The 18,536-nt window shown below is 37.9% G+C and overlaps 1 long non-coding RNA gene across 2 annotated transcripts in view; it reads right to left on the reverse strand.

Annotated features, from left to right (window-relative positions):
• Positions 1-1,727: 1,727 nt before the first annotated feature.
• The window catches only part of LOC104849643, a 196,825-nt gene continuing 180,016 nt past the window's right edge, over positions 1,728-18,536 (reverse strand). For both annotated transcript variants that reach the window (XR_004514723.1, XR_776805.3), the window contains exons 3-4: positions 2,880-2,975; positions 1,728-2,767 (exon numbers count right to left, since the gene is read on the reverse strand). This is a non-coding gene — a long non-coding RNA (uncharacterized LOC104849643). The remainder of the gene's footprint in view (positions 2,768-2,879; positions 2,976-18,536) is intronic.

The raw sequence follows: 18,536 nt of genomic DNA on the forward strand, positions 1-18,536 counted from the left end.
TCAGAGGCAGGGTGGCCTGGCAGAGAAGATTGGCGGAGCAAGCAGAGCAAGAGCTGCTCAAGGCACAGCAGACAGGAGATGGGGCGAGAGAAGGGAAGGTGCGGAAGGGAGATACACACCCAGTGACCTGCCTCCACGTGGACGAGGTTCTACTCCTAAACTCGCAGCTAGCTAGAAACTCATCAGTGCCCTAATCCAGTGATGAGAATCACATCCCCATGATGCAATCACCTCCCAAAGGTTCACCTATGAATATATGAGGCTTTGGGGGGACATCTAGATATAAATCATAATACAGAGTTTTTTGTTTTATTCAGACAAGGTCTTGTTACATAATTGAGGCTGGCCTTGAATTCACTATGTAGTTCAGGCTGGCCTCCAACTCAGGGTTATCCTCCTGCCCTAGCCTCCTGAGGCCTGGGATTGCAGGCATGTGCCACCATGCCCAGTTTCCATACATTTTTGAGTATTTTCACTCTGCAGATAGTTCGATCCACATGGATGGAGAGCCCATATAGCTAGACAGTAACTGTGCAGTCATAGAATACAGTTGGAAACATTCCCAGAATAGTACCATGTGTGTGCACCTACATGCATATGAAACAAAAAAATACATTCTATTTTCTCAGGTGTCTCAAAAGTATTTTTGTCCAAATTCCAAATATTTACTGTTTTTAAGCAATTACACTAAAGCTCACTACTTACTTGGGTTATAACAATCATTTTTTTGTGATTATATGTGACATTTTATGGTCATACCTTTTAAATTGTGTATAGAAGAAATAAATCTTTACTTCTTCTTTTAAACTAATATGGTCTTTTTTTTTTTTTTTGATTCAAGGTTTCATTATGTAGTTGAGACTGACCTGGAACTCACTTTGTAGCCCAGGCTGGTCTCAAACTCACAGTGATCCTCCTGCCTCAGCCTCCTGAGTGCTAGGATTAAAGGTGTGTGCCACCATGCCTGGCTAAACTAATATGGTCTTTTCACTAAGGTCGTTCTAATCTGTTCAATGATTCCCTACATCTCACTTTTGATACTTTTTATATCACACATCCCCAGGGCCAATGGGTCCTGCTCAATCCTTGCCAATCTCTGTCCAGCATTTCTTTTGAAACTTAGGTCTGGCTAGCCCCTTTAGCTTTTCTTCTCTCTGAAAAGATTTTTCACTTGCAGAGGCACTTGCCTAGGAGACTGCAAAATTAAACGTTGTGCTTTGTCTCCGTCAGTCCCAGCCAGCTGAAGCCAATTAACCATGAAGGCATTTTAGTGACTCCTACACTACCACGCCCTTTCTGGATCTTACCAAAGGCTCTTTCATGATCAAAATATGAGGCTACTAGTTCACAGACTGCAATACTATTAAAAGGCTAGTACTTAATTTGAATAAGCACCATAACCTTACTTTCTCTCATTGAAAGCCTGAACTTTGCCCTTAGGCCCAAATATCTAGTTGTTTCCTGATAAATTCATCTCCAATAGCCAGTCCCACTCCTGAGGCTCATGGTCTTTGCCTTCTTCTATGTCTTCTCCCCATTTAATCCTACTTAGAATTTATGATATGTAATAAATTATATTTTACTTTAAAAATATGCCATCTACTAATACTTTGATTTTGTCATTTATATGACAAAACTACATCCCTAATCACAATGGCTAAATAAATTTTATTAAGAATAGATCGCTGGGCCAGGGATTTAGCTCAGTAGTTCTGCTTCCTGCCTAGTAAGCACAAGGACCCGAGTTCGATCCCCGGTACCAAAAAAAAAAAAAAAAGAACAGATTGCTGATACCTAATTTCAGTTTTCATCGCTACAGTTAGTGGTTAACAAAACGTTGGTCTCCAGGGAAACATTTGGTAACAATGCAAATTCTCAAGTCACAGTTCATACCTGCTGAGGCAGAAATTCTGGCCATGGGGCCCAGCAACATTTCTGACTATGTGTTCAATTTCAATGACAATGTCCCAAGAGTGTTTCCCGTGGTAGTGTTATAATTAGTGCCTGTTAGGTTAGCTCTGATGATGCTTCCTCTCAAGCTATCATTAAAATTTAGGGACTTCAACTGCTCTGGACAGGAATGGGAAAAAGACACAAAGTATGAAGTTGAAATTTTAGAGCTTTTGGCGTGATGGGATATTAGAGGGAACTCAGTTTGCAAAAAGAACCACAAGGCACTTCCTTCCTACTTGTGCTTGTTTTTCCTTGCTTTGTTGTACCCTAGCTATGTGAGTCCATGTGCCTTGCAGTTTCTCCTGTTACCTTCTGCAAGGTTAGACATGGAATCTAAGAAAAAGGCTCTAAAATTTCTGTCCTTTTTTTCCTATTTGGGTCTATGTCTTCATTGGAAACAAACTATTACTGCAAAGCAGCACAATTTCTAGGGAACCTTGAATCACTCCCAGATTGCTCCAGCAAGTCCTGCTTCTCTTTGCACCTACTCACTAAAGGTCAGGCTTTCTAACATCTCACACTTTGTATTATTATTACCACCACCTTTAAATGGCCAATGGAACAGTCCCTTCCCTGATGACTCCTTGCACAGATTTCCTGGGGCAAAGACAAGGGTGAAAGTAAGGGAAAGCATGGGGTCAGAGTTGGATGCTGAAGAGTAAAGCAAAACACTACCACACATTTTTACATTTGTCCTTCGTGCTGAGACTTTCTAAATTCCATGGACACATCACAAACACTTCCATGATTTTGTTGAACTCCTTGGCGCAGTGTCTCTTGGTATAGTGCCTCTGGTTCTCCATGTAAGAACTACCTGGTGAAATTAAAAGGAAATTCTCTGATCAGGTGGCAGTATTTAAAAAAAACAAAAACAAAAACCTCCCAGGTAGGACCAATGAGAACTACAGTTTGGGATCTCTACTTACAAGGCTAACATGAAGACTCTCTGCCTACTGCATTTTTCTTGATACCGTTCTTCCTATAGTCATTTCCAAAGGTCAGACCATATCTGGATCAAAGACCTGCACAAGAAAAGGGAAATGGAAGCAGCCTTTGGTAACTCTAGGAACAAAACCAGAAAAGACTATGGATAGTGAAAGTGCATTGTTGCTATGAATGGGTTTGGTTTGTGCCCACTGAAACTCATGTTGAAATTTATTCACTATTTATGAAACATTAAGAGGTAGAGCCTATAAGAGGTGATTTGGGCTCTGCAATTCATAGATGGGTGAATATGTTATCTTGAGAGAGGGTCTGCTATGAAAGCCAATTCTTGGACTCCCCCCTCTCTCGTAATGTGATGCCATGTAGAACCTTGGGACTGTAGCAACAGGAATATGGACCCTTGAATATGGACTTGAAATAATACCATGAATAAAAAAAAAGGCTTTTCTTTATAACTTACTGAATATGTAGTACTATGTTACAAATAGAAAATGACTTAAGACAACCTTCTATCTCATTTTATTGTATCTTTTTTTTCTTTTCTATCTGCTCTGGCTCCCTATTCTGCCTCTGTGACAGAGTATCCACTACTGTTGAAGAAAATTATCTGACAAACCCACGAATATTAAAGCTCCAGGGACCCCAAAGGTGACTACTCTTCTCTTTAATGAACATTTGCATTTTCCAAGAAGTTATCTGAAGATGAAAATGTCAAACTTGATGGGATGGAATGCTAATGCTAGATTTCAGGCTAAGGCAATACCTAGTCTGAGCGACTTTCCTATCAGGCTTTGTGAGGTGATCCTTTGCCTCAAGGAAAGACAGCTGCGGTTTCCAGACTCAGCACTGCAGAAAAAGGCATCGAAGTGCTTGCTTGGGGCTGAGAGATTAATGGGGTGTGTGTGTGTGTGTGTGTGTGTGTGTGTGTGTGTGTAAATAAAAGTAGGTATCCAACAAGTTCTTCCCACTTTACTTAACTCTTTGCTCACTCTTCAATCACCCACTTTTTAGGATCCTTGAAACACTTTTCAGAAGTCTTAAAATGTTCAAGAGAATTAAAGCAATACATACTATATTTATATAAGAAATATTGGCTGTAGCTAATACGTGGGTGGACCTATAAGTTGTTTTAAATTATGTGATGGCAGTCCCTTCATTTTTCACATCAACACTGAAATTACCAGTTAACACACTTGCTACATCATCCCTGTCACTTCTTGGGGAATAAAATTCAGATTTCTTGGTAAGTTTGAGGACATACCTAACACATAAACACCAACAGCAGAGAGTAGCTTTCAGATATCTGTATCTATAACTGAAAGAAAGCTTGAAGTGTGAATTAAATAATTCCTAAGTAAAATACTCAAGTTTAGTACCTTTTAAACATGTTTAACATTTTGATTATCAACTTTCTTTTAAAGACTTCGAAAAGTATTACTAGGCACAACAGGCCTGTTGCAGTTTGACAATATATATACATACTGCTTATTTAAAATTAAACAAAGTGCTGTCAAAAAATAAAAAGGAAGGCAAGAAGAAAGCCCCTCCTTACCTCCTATTTACAGAAAGAAGCTATGACATGATCACCCCCACCCAGGCCCTTCCTCTACAGTAAGGTCCAATCTCCTGGTCACTTGTAGTGGGTCAGGCAGTCAAGACCAGAAATGTGGCTGGCTAAGTGTAATGCTATATTTCTTGAATAATCAGTCATCTATGTGCACGTCCCCAAATAGTTGGCATTTAATTAATTATGTCTTAATTGAGAGTATTCTGCTCATAATGATTTGTTCCAATTTATTTTACAGATCAAATTACCAAGGGAGAAATTTAGTGTTAGATTTTATGTACAAAGTTACTTTTATGAATATTAAAGAAATAGAAAAAATATTGGGTTTTCCATATTTTTAAAAGGAAAAGTCTGTAAGATTTTATAGAGGTGCAAGGGAAAACCAAAAGGATATTCCAGATGAGTAAAATTGGATTTCATCTAATCCACCATCTAGCTTTGGAGATGGAGAGAATATTCTTTTGTACTGTCGTAGATGTGCCCATAACAATATTGATATAATTAGTCTTTCAGCTATAACTCAGAGTCCTGAGTCAGTGCAGAAGAACTTGTTTATTTTGAAAAGGTGATCTCTGGGAAAGTGGCTCATTAGCCTTATATTTCAGGAGTATACAGTCTGGTGTAAAAATTAAAATAGCTCTTTAAACTTCTTTTATGAAAATTGTACCTAACAGAGCACTTGTACCTGCAATGAGGTCTACATTTGCACCTCTAGTGCTTCCAAGAAATCAGAGAAGGTGGGGTTTTTGTCTTTAGTTATGTTATAGTTATCAGCCTTAAGATTCACATTTTAACAATTGGGAAAGCCCTTGTATGTCCCATAATTTTAACTTTGAAGGTTTCCATTAACTCAGTACTAAGGGGAAAAAATCAGGAAAGGCAGAGAGAGATTTTGGGTTATATATTTATGACAAATAATTGGAAAGTGTCATATTAAACCTTAGAAATTAATGTCACATAATGTCACATAAAATGCTTCCTATGCTATGCTGAACTGTGCAGAAAGAGGTCAATTTGCGACTCATTTGAGACACAGTTCTGAAATTACTGACTTGTCTGCAGATAACAATTTAGCTTTAAGTTAGGTATTTAATTTATCATCCATCACAGCTTCTCTTCCATACTGATCCTTGCCCTGAACAAGATGTCATTTCATAAACCCAATTAAACATGGTACTTAGTCTGGTTTAAATACCAAGACAGATTTAATGTATCATCCAATTTCACAGATCAGCAATGTTTCTCTCCCTGCATCACTTGCCCATGACAGTAAAACATAAAAGAGCAGTCCATACTAGCGAATAGGCCAGAATTCAAAGAGAAAAAAAAAATCACTGTTCTTCTGCAGACGCAATGACTGGGGGCTCTTCACCTAAGATGTCAGAGTTGACTGATTTCTGGATGGTATTATTTTGGTCAATGGCAGACAGCATACGTGATTGTGGTTTCATAATTTCACACCATCTAGTGAAATCACACCTCTCTGAGTTTGTGTGTGCTCCATGATTTTCCACAGTGATGAAATCACCTAAGGATGCGCGTCTCAGAACATATCCCTGTTGCTAAGTGAAGCCTGGTTGTACAGTGTAATTTATACACCATCTATATGAATATTAACCCTTTTGGAAAAGGAAGAATGGTTTCCAGAAGATAAAAGTCACTTTCTAAATTGTTGAATTAAATTTTTTAGTAAAAAAATAATTCACTGCTGTTTTCATCAATATTTGAGTTGAATGTCTGAGCTGGCTCATTTTTCCTATTAGAAGAGACTTCATTTTTAACAGTGAGATGTCAACACAGAACGGTTTTATTTTTCTCCCACAACAGTCTGTGTCTCTCTCACTGCCACTTCTCCAGCCCAGGAATCCTCTGCCATGATGAGCGTCACTAAAAGTTTGATGAGAACTGCTTGGGATGCTGTTGCTGTGTCCACTCAATAGCCACAACCCTTTATTTACTTTAAAGTAATCACATTTTGTTGACGCTTCTACAGTTGCCACAAGACCAGAGAACATGAATTCCTTCCTCAATTAGAGAAGTGGCCAAAACGATAAAAGTTGTAGTATGTTATCATGGAACTGTTTATCATAATTCTTTGTTCTCTTCCAAGCCCTTGATGTGCCTCAATAAGGAAAGAAAATATTTCTCTGTTTAACTTCAGGCTTGTTTATATAATTATATTACCCAGGGGAATGTGGGTACAGGTGACGGTGTGCCTATTGTACACAGAACTTCTTAAAAATTGCTATTAGTGCATATATTTGTGATAAATTATAATTACACTCACCTGGAGGAACAGGTGCATATTCAACTGCATCCTGATCATGTCAGTAGAAATCCCTTCCTCCACCTTCCCTTCTTCCCTCTTCCCTGGATTCTCTTCCTATCTCTAGATTCTGCCTTCCAGATCATGTGTTTCTGTGCCTCTCTTTGCATTCCTGCTCAGCACTACTGAAATCATGTGCCCAACATAGTCTCTGTCCTTTAACCTGGGTGTAGAAATGCAGGGGTGATAAAGCACGCTGAAAGTTCATCCATTGTCTGATGAACATTGCTGCAACCAATCCTCATAACTCAAGAGGAAGAGATAAACACTCACTCTTGCAGATCATTGATATGTTGGCATGTTTCCTAAGTGTCATTGGAGCAAAGGCTGACTAACAGAAATGTTGATGTGCCGGACATCATGGTGCACACCTGTAATCTCACCATTCAGGAAGCTGAGGCAGGAGGATCTCTGCTAGTCTGAGGACAGCTTGGGCTGCATACTGAATTCAAGGAAAACCTGAAGTACATAGACTGACTCCAAAAAATGTCAGTGTAACATCCATTTGCTTGAGATTTCTTTAGAGGTGAATTAAATGACCGTGTTGTTCCTAATAGGATATATTTATAAAGAATGCCAAAGAAGGGAGCTTATATATAAGGCACCAATCTTTGATGAAAAACATAGCAAGAACATGGAATTTTTACTTTCTTTGACTTTATTGCTTCAAGTCAAAATCACTGGATTTAAGATAGTGATTTCATCCCTGTGAGGAAATACATGGGGATGAAGATCAGACCTGCTGAGGATGATGGCAGAGCAGAAACACAGAGAAAATCTGGGTCCCTGATAAGATAGATGAATTCATGCAAGAAACCTAATAGCTTACATTTCTGGAGTTCTTCTTAGATAGAAAAAAGAATTATTTTATTTCTTAAGTCACTATAAGTAATTCTGTCTATTGAAACAAAATGCACCCAACCACTAATTTGGGTTTCTAGAAATACACTTGCCAGCATTCTGTTCAATACACACAGACTGCATTTATACACACTATTTAGAGCTGTCATTATGCATAAATGGTACTATTTTTCATTTTCAAATGTAGTATGATATTCCTTTACATTATAGTGTCTATACACTTCAAGACTACCATCTCGTTTTCTAGAATAATTTTACAGTAGTCTATAGATGAAGGTACTATGCCTTCATGTTAGGTTAGTAAAAATTAAGAAGATTAACCTTAGTTAGCCATTGTCCCAAAATAAAATTTAAAATATATAAAAAGATGAAAAATATAAAGTAAAAGTTATATGACATTGTAAATTAAATCCTGTTTTAATGTCTACATAAATGAGTTACCAAGGGATGAGCCAAAGAAAATGAGGAAGAAAGAAATGAAGGAAGAGAAAGGAAAGGAAGCAAAGGAGGAAAAAAGAAAAAGGAGGGAGGAAAGAAAAAGAAAGCAAGCAAAAGAGAGACAAGATAAAGGAAGAAAACATTAAAAGGCAGAATAAAGAAACTCATCCTATGATGCAATGAACTGTCCACTCAGCACTAAGCCAAATGAATTTTCTGAAAAGGTCCAAAAGTAGACATGACATCTGAGAATGAGTGTGTGTATAAGAGTGTGTGTCTATGAGTGTGTATCCGCATTTGTTCACACACATAGAACTGAAAATAGCTCTCCAATATCCTAGTTTGGGAAACCTTTCAATATGCTTCTTTCTCTCTGAGCGTACACAGTGAACTTTAGAAAATACAGCCAGTGGCTCCTAATGGCTCTACCACTTTACACTCCCTTGGGCAGTGTGTGAACATTCCGCTTGCTACACATTCTTCCCATTTCTTAGCAGAGTCATTCTGCCTTGATTTATACTGCGATTGCTTTTTTCAAATGATATTTGTTAAAGTTTTGAAACAATTTTAAACTTAGGCAAAAGTTGCAAGTAAAACTACCAAAAAATGTGATATTGAATTAATGGAGCATAAGTTGCAGACCTGATGCCCTTTAAAAACCTTTGGGATTTTTCCAACACAGCCATATGACAGTTACCAACGTGGTGGTAACTTGTTATTCATACATTGCCACTGTTTAACCCTCAGGCCCAGCTGGGGACCCTCAGATCCTATACTAAGCTCCCCTGCTGCTGTGCTCAGCCTCCTCACTCCACTCCGACCCCAGCTCCCCCTGCTTGGCTCCGGCTGTTCCCAAGTGCCATCGTCAGACTATGACCTCTGCCCTAAGTCACCACCCATTTCACACAGGCATTCTTCTCATCTTCCTAGGCTAACTCCATGCTAGTCTTTGCCCCTCGTTCAGACTGTGGCACAGCATCCATGCCACATCTTGCAGCAAGGCCCTCTACATCTCGCTTGGATTCTGGCATTCCTAGATGGGTTCCCACCGTGTTTGCACGGACTCCTACTGTTCCTTGGCTTTAGTTCCTGCTGCCACTCCTAACCAGATGTCCTCTTCTCCCTGATTGAACTCCAAAATCACCCCCTGAGCTTCTTCATATGCAAACCCTTTTTGGTCCCCTCTTTACAAAGCCACACTGTGTGCCAATGCCCTCCTGGGTGTGATCTTCTCTAGCCCTTTGGCCTTAGACATCAAATGCCAGAAAATACCCTTTCTGAGAAGGTTTATTTACTCTGCTTAGATTCCAGCTTCCCATGTGAGGCCATCTGCATGCATCGAAGGCAATGGAGACTCAGAATCCTGGGGAAAAATTATATTCACAGATTTGCCATAAGAAAATTAAGGAATATTTCATCTTCACTCCCAATCATCTCTGAAAAATAGATGATAGGCCATTAGTTGGTCTGGGAGGGGGAAGCTTTGAGGAAAGAAAAGGTTTATAAAAAATTAAAGCAGTTCTTTCCAATAATACAAAATGGATTTTTTTTTTAAAGAACAAAGCTTACCTGGTTGCTGAATATTTTCTCATGATTTCACATTAATAACTGGGGTTGTAACCTATTGTTTCGTATAACAATTCATGCCAAAGCCCACACCATTTTCATTCTAAAACCATTTCACTATTGTCACCATCTGAATCTGTTTAATCTCTCCTTCTTACTTGCCTCCTCCTGTCTGCCTGACTCTGGGAACTTGATCTACTCACTCTGCATATAGAGTGATTCAGGTCCCACAAACAACCTAATGTACTGTATTTTCTTTCAGTGTGTATTATAACTACTAATCATTGGAAATTTGGAAGAATCAACATCCTTGCATATAAAAAATATTGATTAAAAATGTTGATGCTTATTTCAATCTTCCAGGACCCAGGGGCTTCTAAGGACTGGGTAGTAGATACAGACTTTCAGGATGAAATCATGATACTCTTTCTTACGCACTCACTGTATAGTTAGTTATAGCCTACTATATCAGGCCAATAAAGAAAATACAAATAAAGACACAAAGAGGTACTGTGGAGTATAGTTAGAAAATAAGTTCAGTATCACAGGACATATGCTAAACAAATTTGAGGATGGCAGAAAAAAGAAACTGAGAACATTGCAACACATGGGAACCCCCGGTCTGGCATCTTAAGCCCATGTTTGAAGATTGGTAGAACTGGAGTGCCACAGGATAGAAATCATCTATCCAACTCATCTGTCTTCATAGATCACAATTAATCTGGCAGTCTAGGGTCATGAAAAGTCTTCAAGTAATCAGGGATAAGTTCTGCATCTGCCCACAGGTATATCCCAAGCATATGGTGTGGCTTTAAATTTTTATAGGAACGTGAAGAGCAAACACAACCAGAAAAAGGTAACTGTGGGCCCTTGGCTTGCATCTGAAACAATTTGGAGAGGCAGTTTGGAGAAAAAAAGGCAATGGATTCCTATCTATGATTTGGGGAGAGGACCTAGAGAAGTTCACAGTGGGTCTTCTTTTTCTTTAAATCCAGTTTATATGGTGTCCAGTGAGTCAGGGTAGATCATTTCTCAACTCACTGTGTTTATAGGTGCTTGAAAGCTGATCCCATTAGGCACAAACTGTTCCAGTGTCAGTAGTCTTATTTTTTACTTAGCAAACACAAAGAGCATAAGGAAATTTTCTCTATTCAGTTACTATTCGACCCTTCTGTTTTCACACTTGTAATTATAATTCAGGAAACTTCCTTGCTAGGGGAAAGATATTCTTACATTAAATCATAAAATTTTTCCCATGTACCCACTTGTTCAGCCAGTAAGCAATTTTTTCATTATACACCAGAGGTCAGTATTGGCTTATTAATTTACATGAGCTATTAATTTTATTTTCTCAGTTAATAGAAATGAGAAACAAAATACCAAGGGTTGTTGTTATATTAATGTTTTGTTATTATTCTCTTAAGCAAGGATCATCTGGGTAAAAATGTGTAGATCATGAATGGATTAAAAAATATAAGTAAAAGGAAGAAAGGGAGAAAAAGCCATAAAGATGAAGGTGGCCTTTGTTCTTTAAGAGGTATTCATAACTCATCCCAGGTACAATAATTAAGCAACATTTAGATGCCAATTATTGTGATATAAGAAATGCTCACAACTAGAAGGATCACACACCTTAAAAGTTGTTTGGAAACATAACCATAGTGCTTGGAGTCCAGAAGTAAAAGTCCCATTCAGATCTACATCCTACAATAGTGTACCAGTTTGGGTTGGCGGAAGTGGCAGATAATTTGGACAAACGAGATAAGAGCACATCAGTGTGATAATGACTGTGAATACGTAGAATAGTTTAAAGATTGAATAGAAAGAGGCAAAGACAGGCAGATCAAGCTATCAAGCTGACTACTGATATATTAAAGGCTTTCCACTGGATGGAAAATAGATTACAGTTGTTTTGCTACAGTCAGCAAGGGGTAGAGTTATAGAGGTAAAGACTGCAACTGCATGTAAGATAGAATTTTAAAGTATCTTGCCTGTGCTAATATTTTTGCCCAGGGCAACACAGAAAATTTGTCAGGATAAAATGGATGAATGCCAAAATCTTTTACAAATTACAAAATTAGATTTGTCAATCAAACTTACAAATTCGAAGATTATGTAATCGTGATAACAAAATGTAAATATTCTCATGGATTCCTCAAATTTCCAGCCATCGTTCAGGCACTTGTATTGGGCACCACCTTTAACAAGCCACCTGACTCCTCTAGAACACAGTTCGTGCATTATAAAGAACCCTAATATTTTAATCATGTACTGTGTTGGTCATCTCTTGGACCACATTGTGCCTTTTTGTTATTTAGATTTGTGTTTTTATTTTAGGAATAAAATTTTGCTTTAGGAATAAGATTTTTCTTTTAGGAATATGCTATTTTAGATTCTATAACATCCAATAAAACACAATGAAGTTAATAGATGTTCAGGTGATATTTTTGGGGTGAATGTTATCTATCTATTAAATAATGCATGAAGACACCCACCTTGCCTCACTGAATTATTTGAGGATCACAGAAGATAACATGTCTGAGAGCACTTTGAAAAATCCAGTCTTATACAAATGTAAGGCATTGTCATTTCAGTTATAACCTTTCATGTCAGCTTGAATGTAATGTCAACCCAGGAACAGTTTTTTAAAAACGTGATCTAAAAAAGGAACTTGTCCCTTCTGGGCACAAATTATAACACTCCTGAAAAAAATGTTTGTGCATTTTTTTGTTTGTTTCTAAATAGCATAATGAGCTGTAGTCTTTCAGGGAAAATGTTATTCTGATAGAAGTAATTCACAATGTGGAAAATTGCCCTTGTGTACTTTCAGGAAGGAATTGCAAACAAATGAGCTATTTTGTCTTCTCAAGCAGAGGGACGCAGTGGGCATGGGTGGCAGCTGTACAAGTCCATCTGGTCAAGAATTCACTAAGATCATAATGTGAAAGTTGCTCAAATGCAAATTTGCACGACAGCCTGCAAATGTTCCTTTGGAGACGACATAGTTTCTCAGGCTGATAATCTGCATTTTTAAAAGTCCCTAAATACACTTTTATAGAATAATTAATTACAGCTTTAAGAAACTCTTATGACATGCTGGAAAAGTAATCCATTTTGCAGTATAGACCTGTTTTGATGGCCAGCAAGCATTTGTTTATATATAGATCTATTTTACAAACAGTTCTTTTTTTATTTTATTATTATTATCACTATTTTTGGTACCAGGGATTGAACTCAGGTCCTTGTGCTTGTGAGGCAGGCGGTGGCACCACAAAGCTAAATAGTTCCTTAGGTCTTTTATTTCTTAAGAACAGTTTTTCCAAACAAAATTAATTAATTAATTAAATTATTTCTTTATACGTACTACAGTGCTGGGCATCAAACAAGGGCCTTGTGCATGTTGGGAAACTTCTCTACCACTGAGCCACACCTCTCACTCCTAAATAGTACTAGATTGTTGAAACCCCTTGTTTATCTTCCAAGGGATAAATTTACACTTTGAGGAAGACATTCATGCTTATAAGTAAGAAAAAAGGAGAAATATTTAACTCAAAGTTCATAAAAGCTTCTAGGTAATCAAGAAAACGAGAAAGAGGTAAATGACTAAAATATAACTTACACTCTAAGAGCGTATCACACTTGCATAACTCATCGAAATATGTTTAGCACTGTTTTTCTTATTAAATTACAGTAAGAATATTGTGAAGTACAGTGTGTATGTTTTGTAGATGATTGAGCTGAAGTCAAAAGAAGCTAATTGATTGATTTCATATTTTATTATATTTAAAACATAGTCCCAGGCCAGGGATTTAACTCAGTAGTTCCCCCTCCCGCCTCACAAGCACAAGGTCCCACGTTCCATCCCCCGTACCAAAACAGAAAAGAAAACAAGACCCACAGCCCCAAACTTGCCCTTAGGATCATAGCTTGTGTTGGACTCGAGCCTTTGGACCTTTTTGCTGCCTGTCTCTGGAGTGTCCTATGTTCTTTCCCACTATCTCTGAGTTTTTCCTTTATTCTGGCCTTTTTACCATTTCTTAGCGAAATATCTGACTGTTTTATTCAAAATTCTCTTTAAACTTCAGCAAAGCTGACTGCGTAGAAAAGTTATTTCCAGGTTTGTTTCAGAATTATCCTCTAGAGGGTCGGGGATTTAGCTCAGTGATTCCACCGCCTGCCTCCCAAGCCCAAGGTTTCAAATTTGATCCCGGTACCAAAAAAAAAAAAAAAATTATCCTCTAGAGTGCTAGAGCCAGTTTGGGATTCAGAGTTACAAAAGTTCTTGGAAAATTGTCTATTAGTCCTACAGTTAGGGTAGAGACACCAAGGCAACCATCACTTTTCCCTAGGATGTTTTACAAATCCCCAATGTACCCATTGTCCAGATGTCATTCAATCCATCGATCCAAGGTGATAGAAAGCTTTATCGACACAGAATAATGTTTTAGATGTTGCCGTCACTCAGGCGTTTCAAGGACTGGACAGATGACTCTTCAGAGAGTGAGTGTGTAACAGGGTCATCAGGAAGACATTTCCAGGGGAAGTGCAACCTCAAGGCAGCCCTTCCCCTTCAGCGATTAACACTGAATTTTGAAAGTTACAGTGAGTTTATCACCAGGGTCTGCTTCTACCTATCCTAACAAGCACTATAGTCAGTTCAGAAAATTTCACCCCTTCAGAATATCCGGCCCCAGTGAATCAGGATGAAAGGCTGACGCTCGATTCAGAGCTCTGGAAAGAAAGGTGACGAAACTTACAAGACCCCATCCTCTAATATATAGATCCAAAATGTCCCTTGTCTTCTCTATCTTTAAGGAGTAAGAGCCAGCTCCAGAGGCTATGACAAATTGACTTCTGAGGAACAGAAGACAAATATCATTAGCATTAAAAAAAAATCATCTCAGGTGGTCCAGGCCAGTGTGAATGGGTCTGATATATAATTCTAAACAAAGTCCTTTAGACCCATTCCCAATGTACTAACAAATGTGTACCACATAGGAGAATCTGAGAAAGTGAAAGGGGAATGAATGTTTATGTAAGGACAGTCTTCTGACCTCTGGTACTATACCTGGGTGAGAAAGGTACTCAGAATTTAACATTTAAAGTATTGCATTCCAGTTGAGTTAGTTGTTTGTCTGTTGGGTGTAGCATTTAGAAAGAGATTCTTCAAGAGAGAAAGATATCTTGTTCATGTCCATCATTCCAGTGGCAAATATAGTTCTAATAGTCCAATAAACATGTAGTGCTTTCAGAATAAATAGACCAGACGAGGCTAGTTCTTACTGTTACATACATCAGAGGAGAAACGGCTATATTTGGGGAGGTGGGGTGGGGAATGTTTATTATTTAATGGAATCATAATGGATGGATTTCCTCAGGGATATAAATAGAGACTACAACAGCATATTCAAAAGGATCAAGAAACAACAGTTATTTCTTAGCTGAGTAGATACCAATGAAGGGCTACAAGTTATGTCTTGAGCTGTGTAAAAAGATGTGTGGGGTGTGAAACAATTCATTCTTACAAGAAGGACAACAAAATACCTGTCATTACAGAGATAGGTCCAAGGCAATGGTGCAGGTTCCAGGGCTAGAGTCGCCTTTCTTGGGAAGGAAGATAGCATATAACAAAGGAGAATCAACCTGAAGCTCAGTTATCTAACTTGAATGCCTAGGGCTGGGGATAACAGCTCAGTGGCACAGCAGCTACCTGTGAAGAACATGGCCCTGAGTTGATTCCCCGTACAAAAAGCAAAAACAGAAACAAAAAAGTTGAATCTCTGAGGAATAGGTAAGACGTAGGAGCAGACTGAGATCCATTTAAATCAGAACCAAGGCACTACATTAGAGCAGAGGCAAAGGAAACAAAATCGATTCTGGCTATGGATACCCTGAAATGAAGCTTGACAAGTAAATCTGTCAAGCATCATTTCAGGATCTGTGCTGGAGATCAAGGCACTGGTGAAGCCACCAGAGGACTTTGTGTTGCTGTAGGTCAGGACAAAGACATGGTGACTAGAAACTAGGACAGAGCTAACATTTGCAAAGATTGGATTTGATTGGGGAATGTTCATTCTACTAACAGATACCAATTTAATTTCCTGACATTTATTTTAGGATGTTTACAACAGCTAATTTCCTTAGAAATGATGTTTTTAAGCATCCATTATAGGCAATTCTTTTTCTTAGTTGTGTGCACCTTAGAAAAAGGTAGATTATTTATAAAAGTTGAGACTTACTGAAATATTAAAGCGATCAGGAGGTAAAAGCTTTTGCAAAGTGCCTTCTCTAACTATGCTTTACAGATATATTCTTAAAATAATTACTTGACATATTTATATGTACATCTTTAGTTTAATATCTTACCTAATTGTCCAACAAAACTAATTCAATGTTGTTTGCAATGCATTAAATGAACAAAAGATAAACTGGGTAATAGAGAATGCAAAGAGCCTAGTGGCCCATGAAATCACTGGATTTTCAAAGTGATTTTCTTTTCAGGGCTGTGCACTATCTGAGAACAAAATCTGTTGGCAAAGCACTTTAGTGGCAACCATTGGATTAGAATACAAAGACATTAGAAATGCTACATGGGGTCAAACCAATGGGCCATCCAGGCCAGCCTATTAAAAAGGCAACATGAGAGGTTTTTAGAAAAGCATGGCTATTTGATGTAGTATCAGTTTATACGGTGGGATGTATTTAACACATCTTTCTGAAATCAGTGAATTAACATGCAATATGTAGCTCTATCTACAATTTTTACAAATTTCTGTATTTTTTGCATAGCTCCACCTCTTTCTGTTGTATGCTCCACAACTGGAATACCCAATATATGAAAAGTAACAGTCCCCTTTTCTATTGACAAACATCCAAACATTTCCAATATTTCCTAAGATCTCAAACTCCTTCAATCCGTTTAACTATTCTGTATATCTTTTCTCTTAAAGTACATCTCAAAGTGTTGTCCATGCTTCAGGTGATAAATTGTTAGGAATGAACATCTTCAAGTTTTGCTTCTGGACCTGATGAATCAGAAAATTTGAGGTGGGATATCGCAAGATGATTCTGAGGCACGCTGAGGACTGAGAGCTACTGTTCTTCACTAGGATTCCCCCCAAGTCTTGTTAACTTTTAACTTATTTGATGTTTCTGTTGATAAAAAAGCTAAGGAAAACACAGGAAATGTGATACACTGAAAGACAGCAGGGGAGTTAAGAAGATAACACTAGCAATGGAATTGGTAACTACACAGCAACTCTGGGCCATTCAGTGCAGGGACAGGCATCACCTCAAAACTCATGGATATCACATCATAGAAGAACAGCCCAAGTGGAGGATTTGAAGGGATGATCCTTATGACACAAGGAAAAGATTAATTAATATGTGTTATATCTAAATTTCTCTGATGAAAACACAAATTATTAAGGTATTTTGGAGAGATTTTAATCAAAATGAAAGTAATAAATATGTTTAAAAGTAACAGCAAACTAATGTACATATGTGCGTGAATATGGAATGCCTAGTAGAGTATCTGAAGATGCTGGAAACATTCGTCCATGTATTACTCTATTTCCTCTCTTTGAAAGGTAAACCATTGTCCATTAGCTTTTAAATATGTACTAAGTGAGGCATACACCAAGATGGAAGAAGTCTGTGATAATGGGTCAAATATTACAAGGTTATTCTCTTATAGCTTTGACCATGATGGTGGTCATTCATGATGGTGGCATGAACACGAGTGCTTGTTTTTAAATGGAAATTCAAACTTTATAACTTTGCCTTTTCCTGAGTTGTACCTCAGTACAGTAGAAGTCCAATTCCATGTCCAGTCAGTGGCTATGAAAGGGGAAAATGTCTTCCTGTGTTCTGTTGAGTTTTTCTGGTGCATACTGACTAGCACAGGATACACATCCTAGACTGGCTGAGGGACTGGCACAATGGCAAAAAGAATCTCCCTTAGAGTGACATCTTCAGAGAGTCTGTAAGTCACATTAGAAATTTAGTGCAAAACATTGTTAAATTCAGTGAGAAAAAAGTTGTAATTTTCTCATATTCTTTGTCACCTACTCTCTGACATGTTTTATCTACTGAGTTGCTCTCTTCTGGATTTTAAATAGGATTTCTAATAATAAATGTGAACCAATTCCATCATCAAGCTGTTCACAATCTTTACATTTTTGCCTTTGATAATTACATGCTATTTTTTTTAATGTGAAGATACTCTCTCTGAACCAGCATTCATGATAATGTGATGGTTTGCTAGAGGAATGTGATATTGATCAGGTGAACTTTCTTTCCCAGTCATCATGTGGCCAATAACACCATTTGAAAGACTGTTACCAGTATGTGGCTCACAACTTCTACTGCAAATGGAACTGTTCAGCCAAGCAGGTGTGGGAATTCAGAGAAGGCTCTTGCCTTGGCCCCATTAATGACAGGAACCAGCAAAAGTATGTAGTTACCCATCATTCACAGTAAATATTAGGCACTATGATTTATATTCAGAGAAATCCAAAGGACAAAAATGATTACATATTACCAAAGCTTCACTGCTATAGATACTTGGATGATTAAGGATCAAGTCAACAAGCTGGGAGCTATGCAATGATCAGACTGTCGGAAAGGGATTAGCACTGTGTACTGATAATAGAGAATAGAAGAAAAGAATGTACTGATGCTATATGAATTTAAAATACAATAAGGACGCCTTAGGAAGAAGAAAGAGCTACTTAAGGGCTCTGGAATCTCTGAGAGAACTAGAGGCACCAATATTGAGACCCGAGTTTCCAATTAACTCAATATTGTTTTCACTTTGAGTATAAAAATTTAATTTTATGACAATAGGTTAAAAAGAGAGTCACAGAAAAGTATCCAGAA

Source organism: Fukomys damarensis, unplaced genomic scaffold (assembly GCF_012274545.1).
Source record: "Fukomys damarensis isolate Sample0158 unplaced genomic scaffold, DMR_v1.0_HiC HiC_scaffold_29, whole genome shotgun sequence".
Taxonomy (NCBI): Eukaryota; Metazoa; Chordata; class Mammalia; order Rodentia; family Bathyergidae; genus Fukomys; species Fukomys damarensis.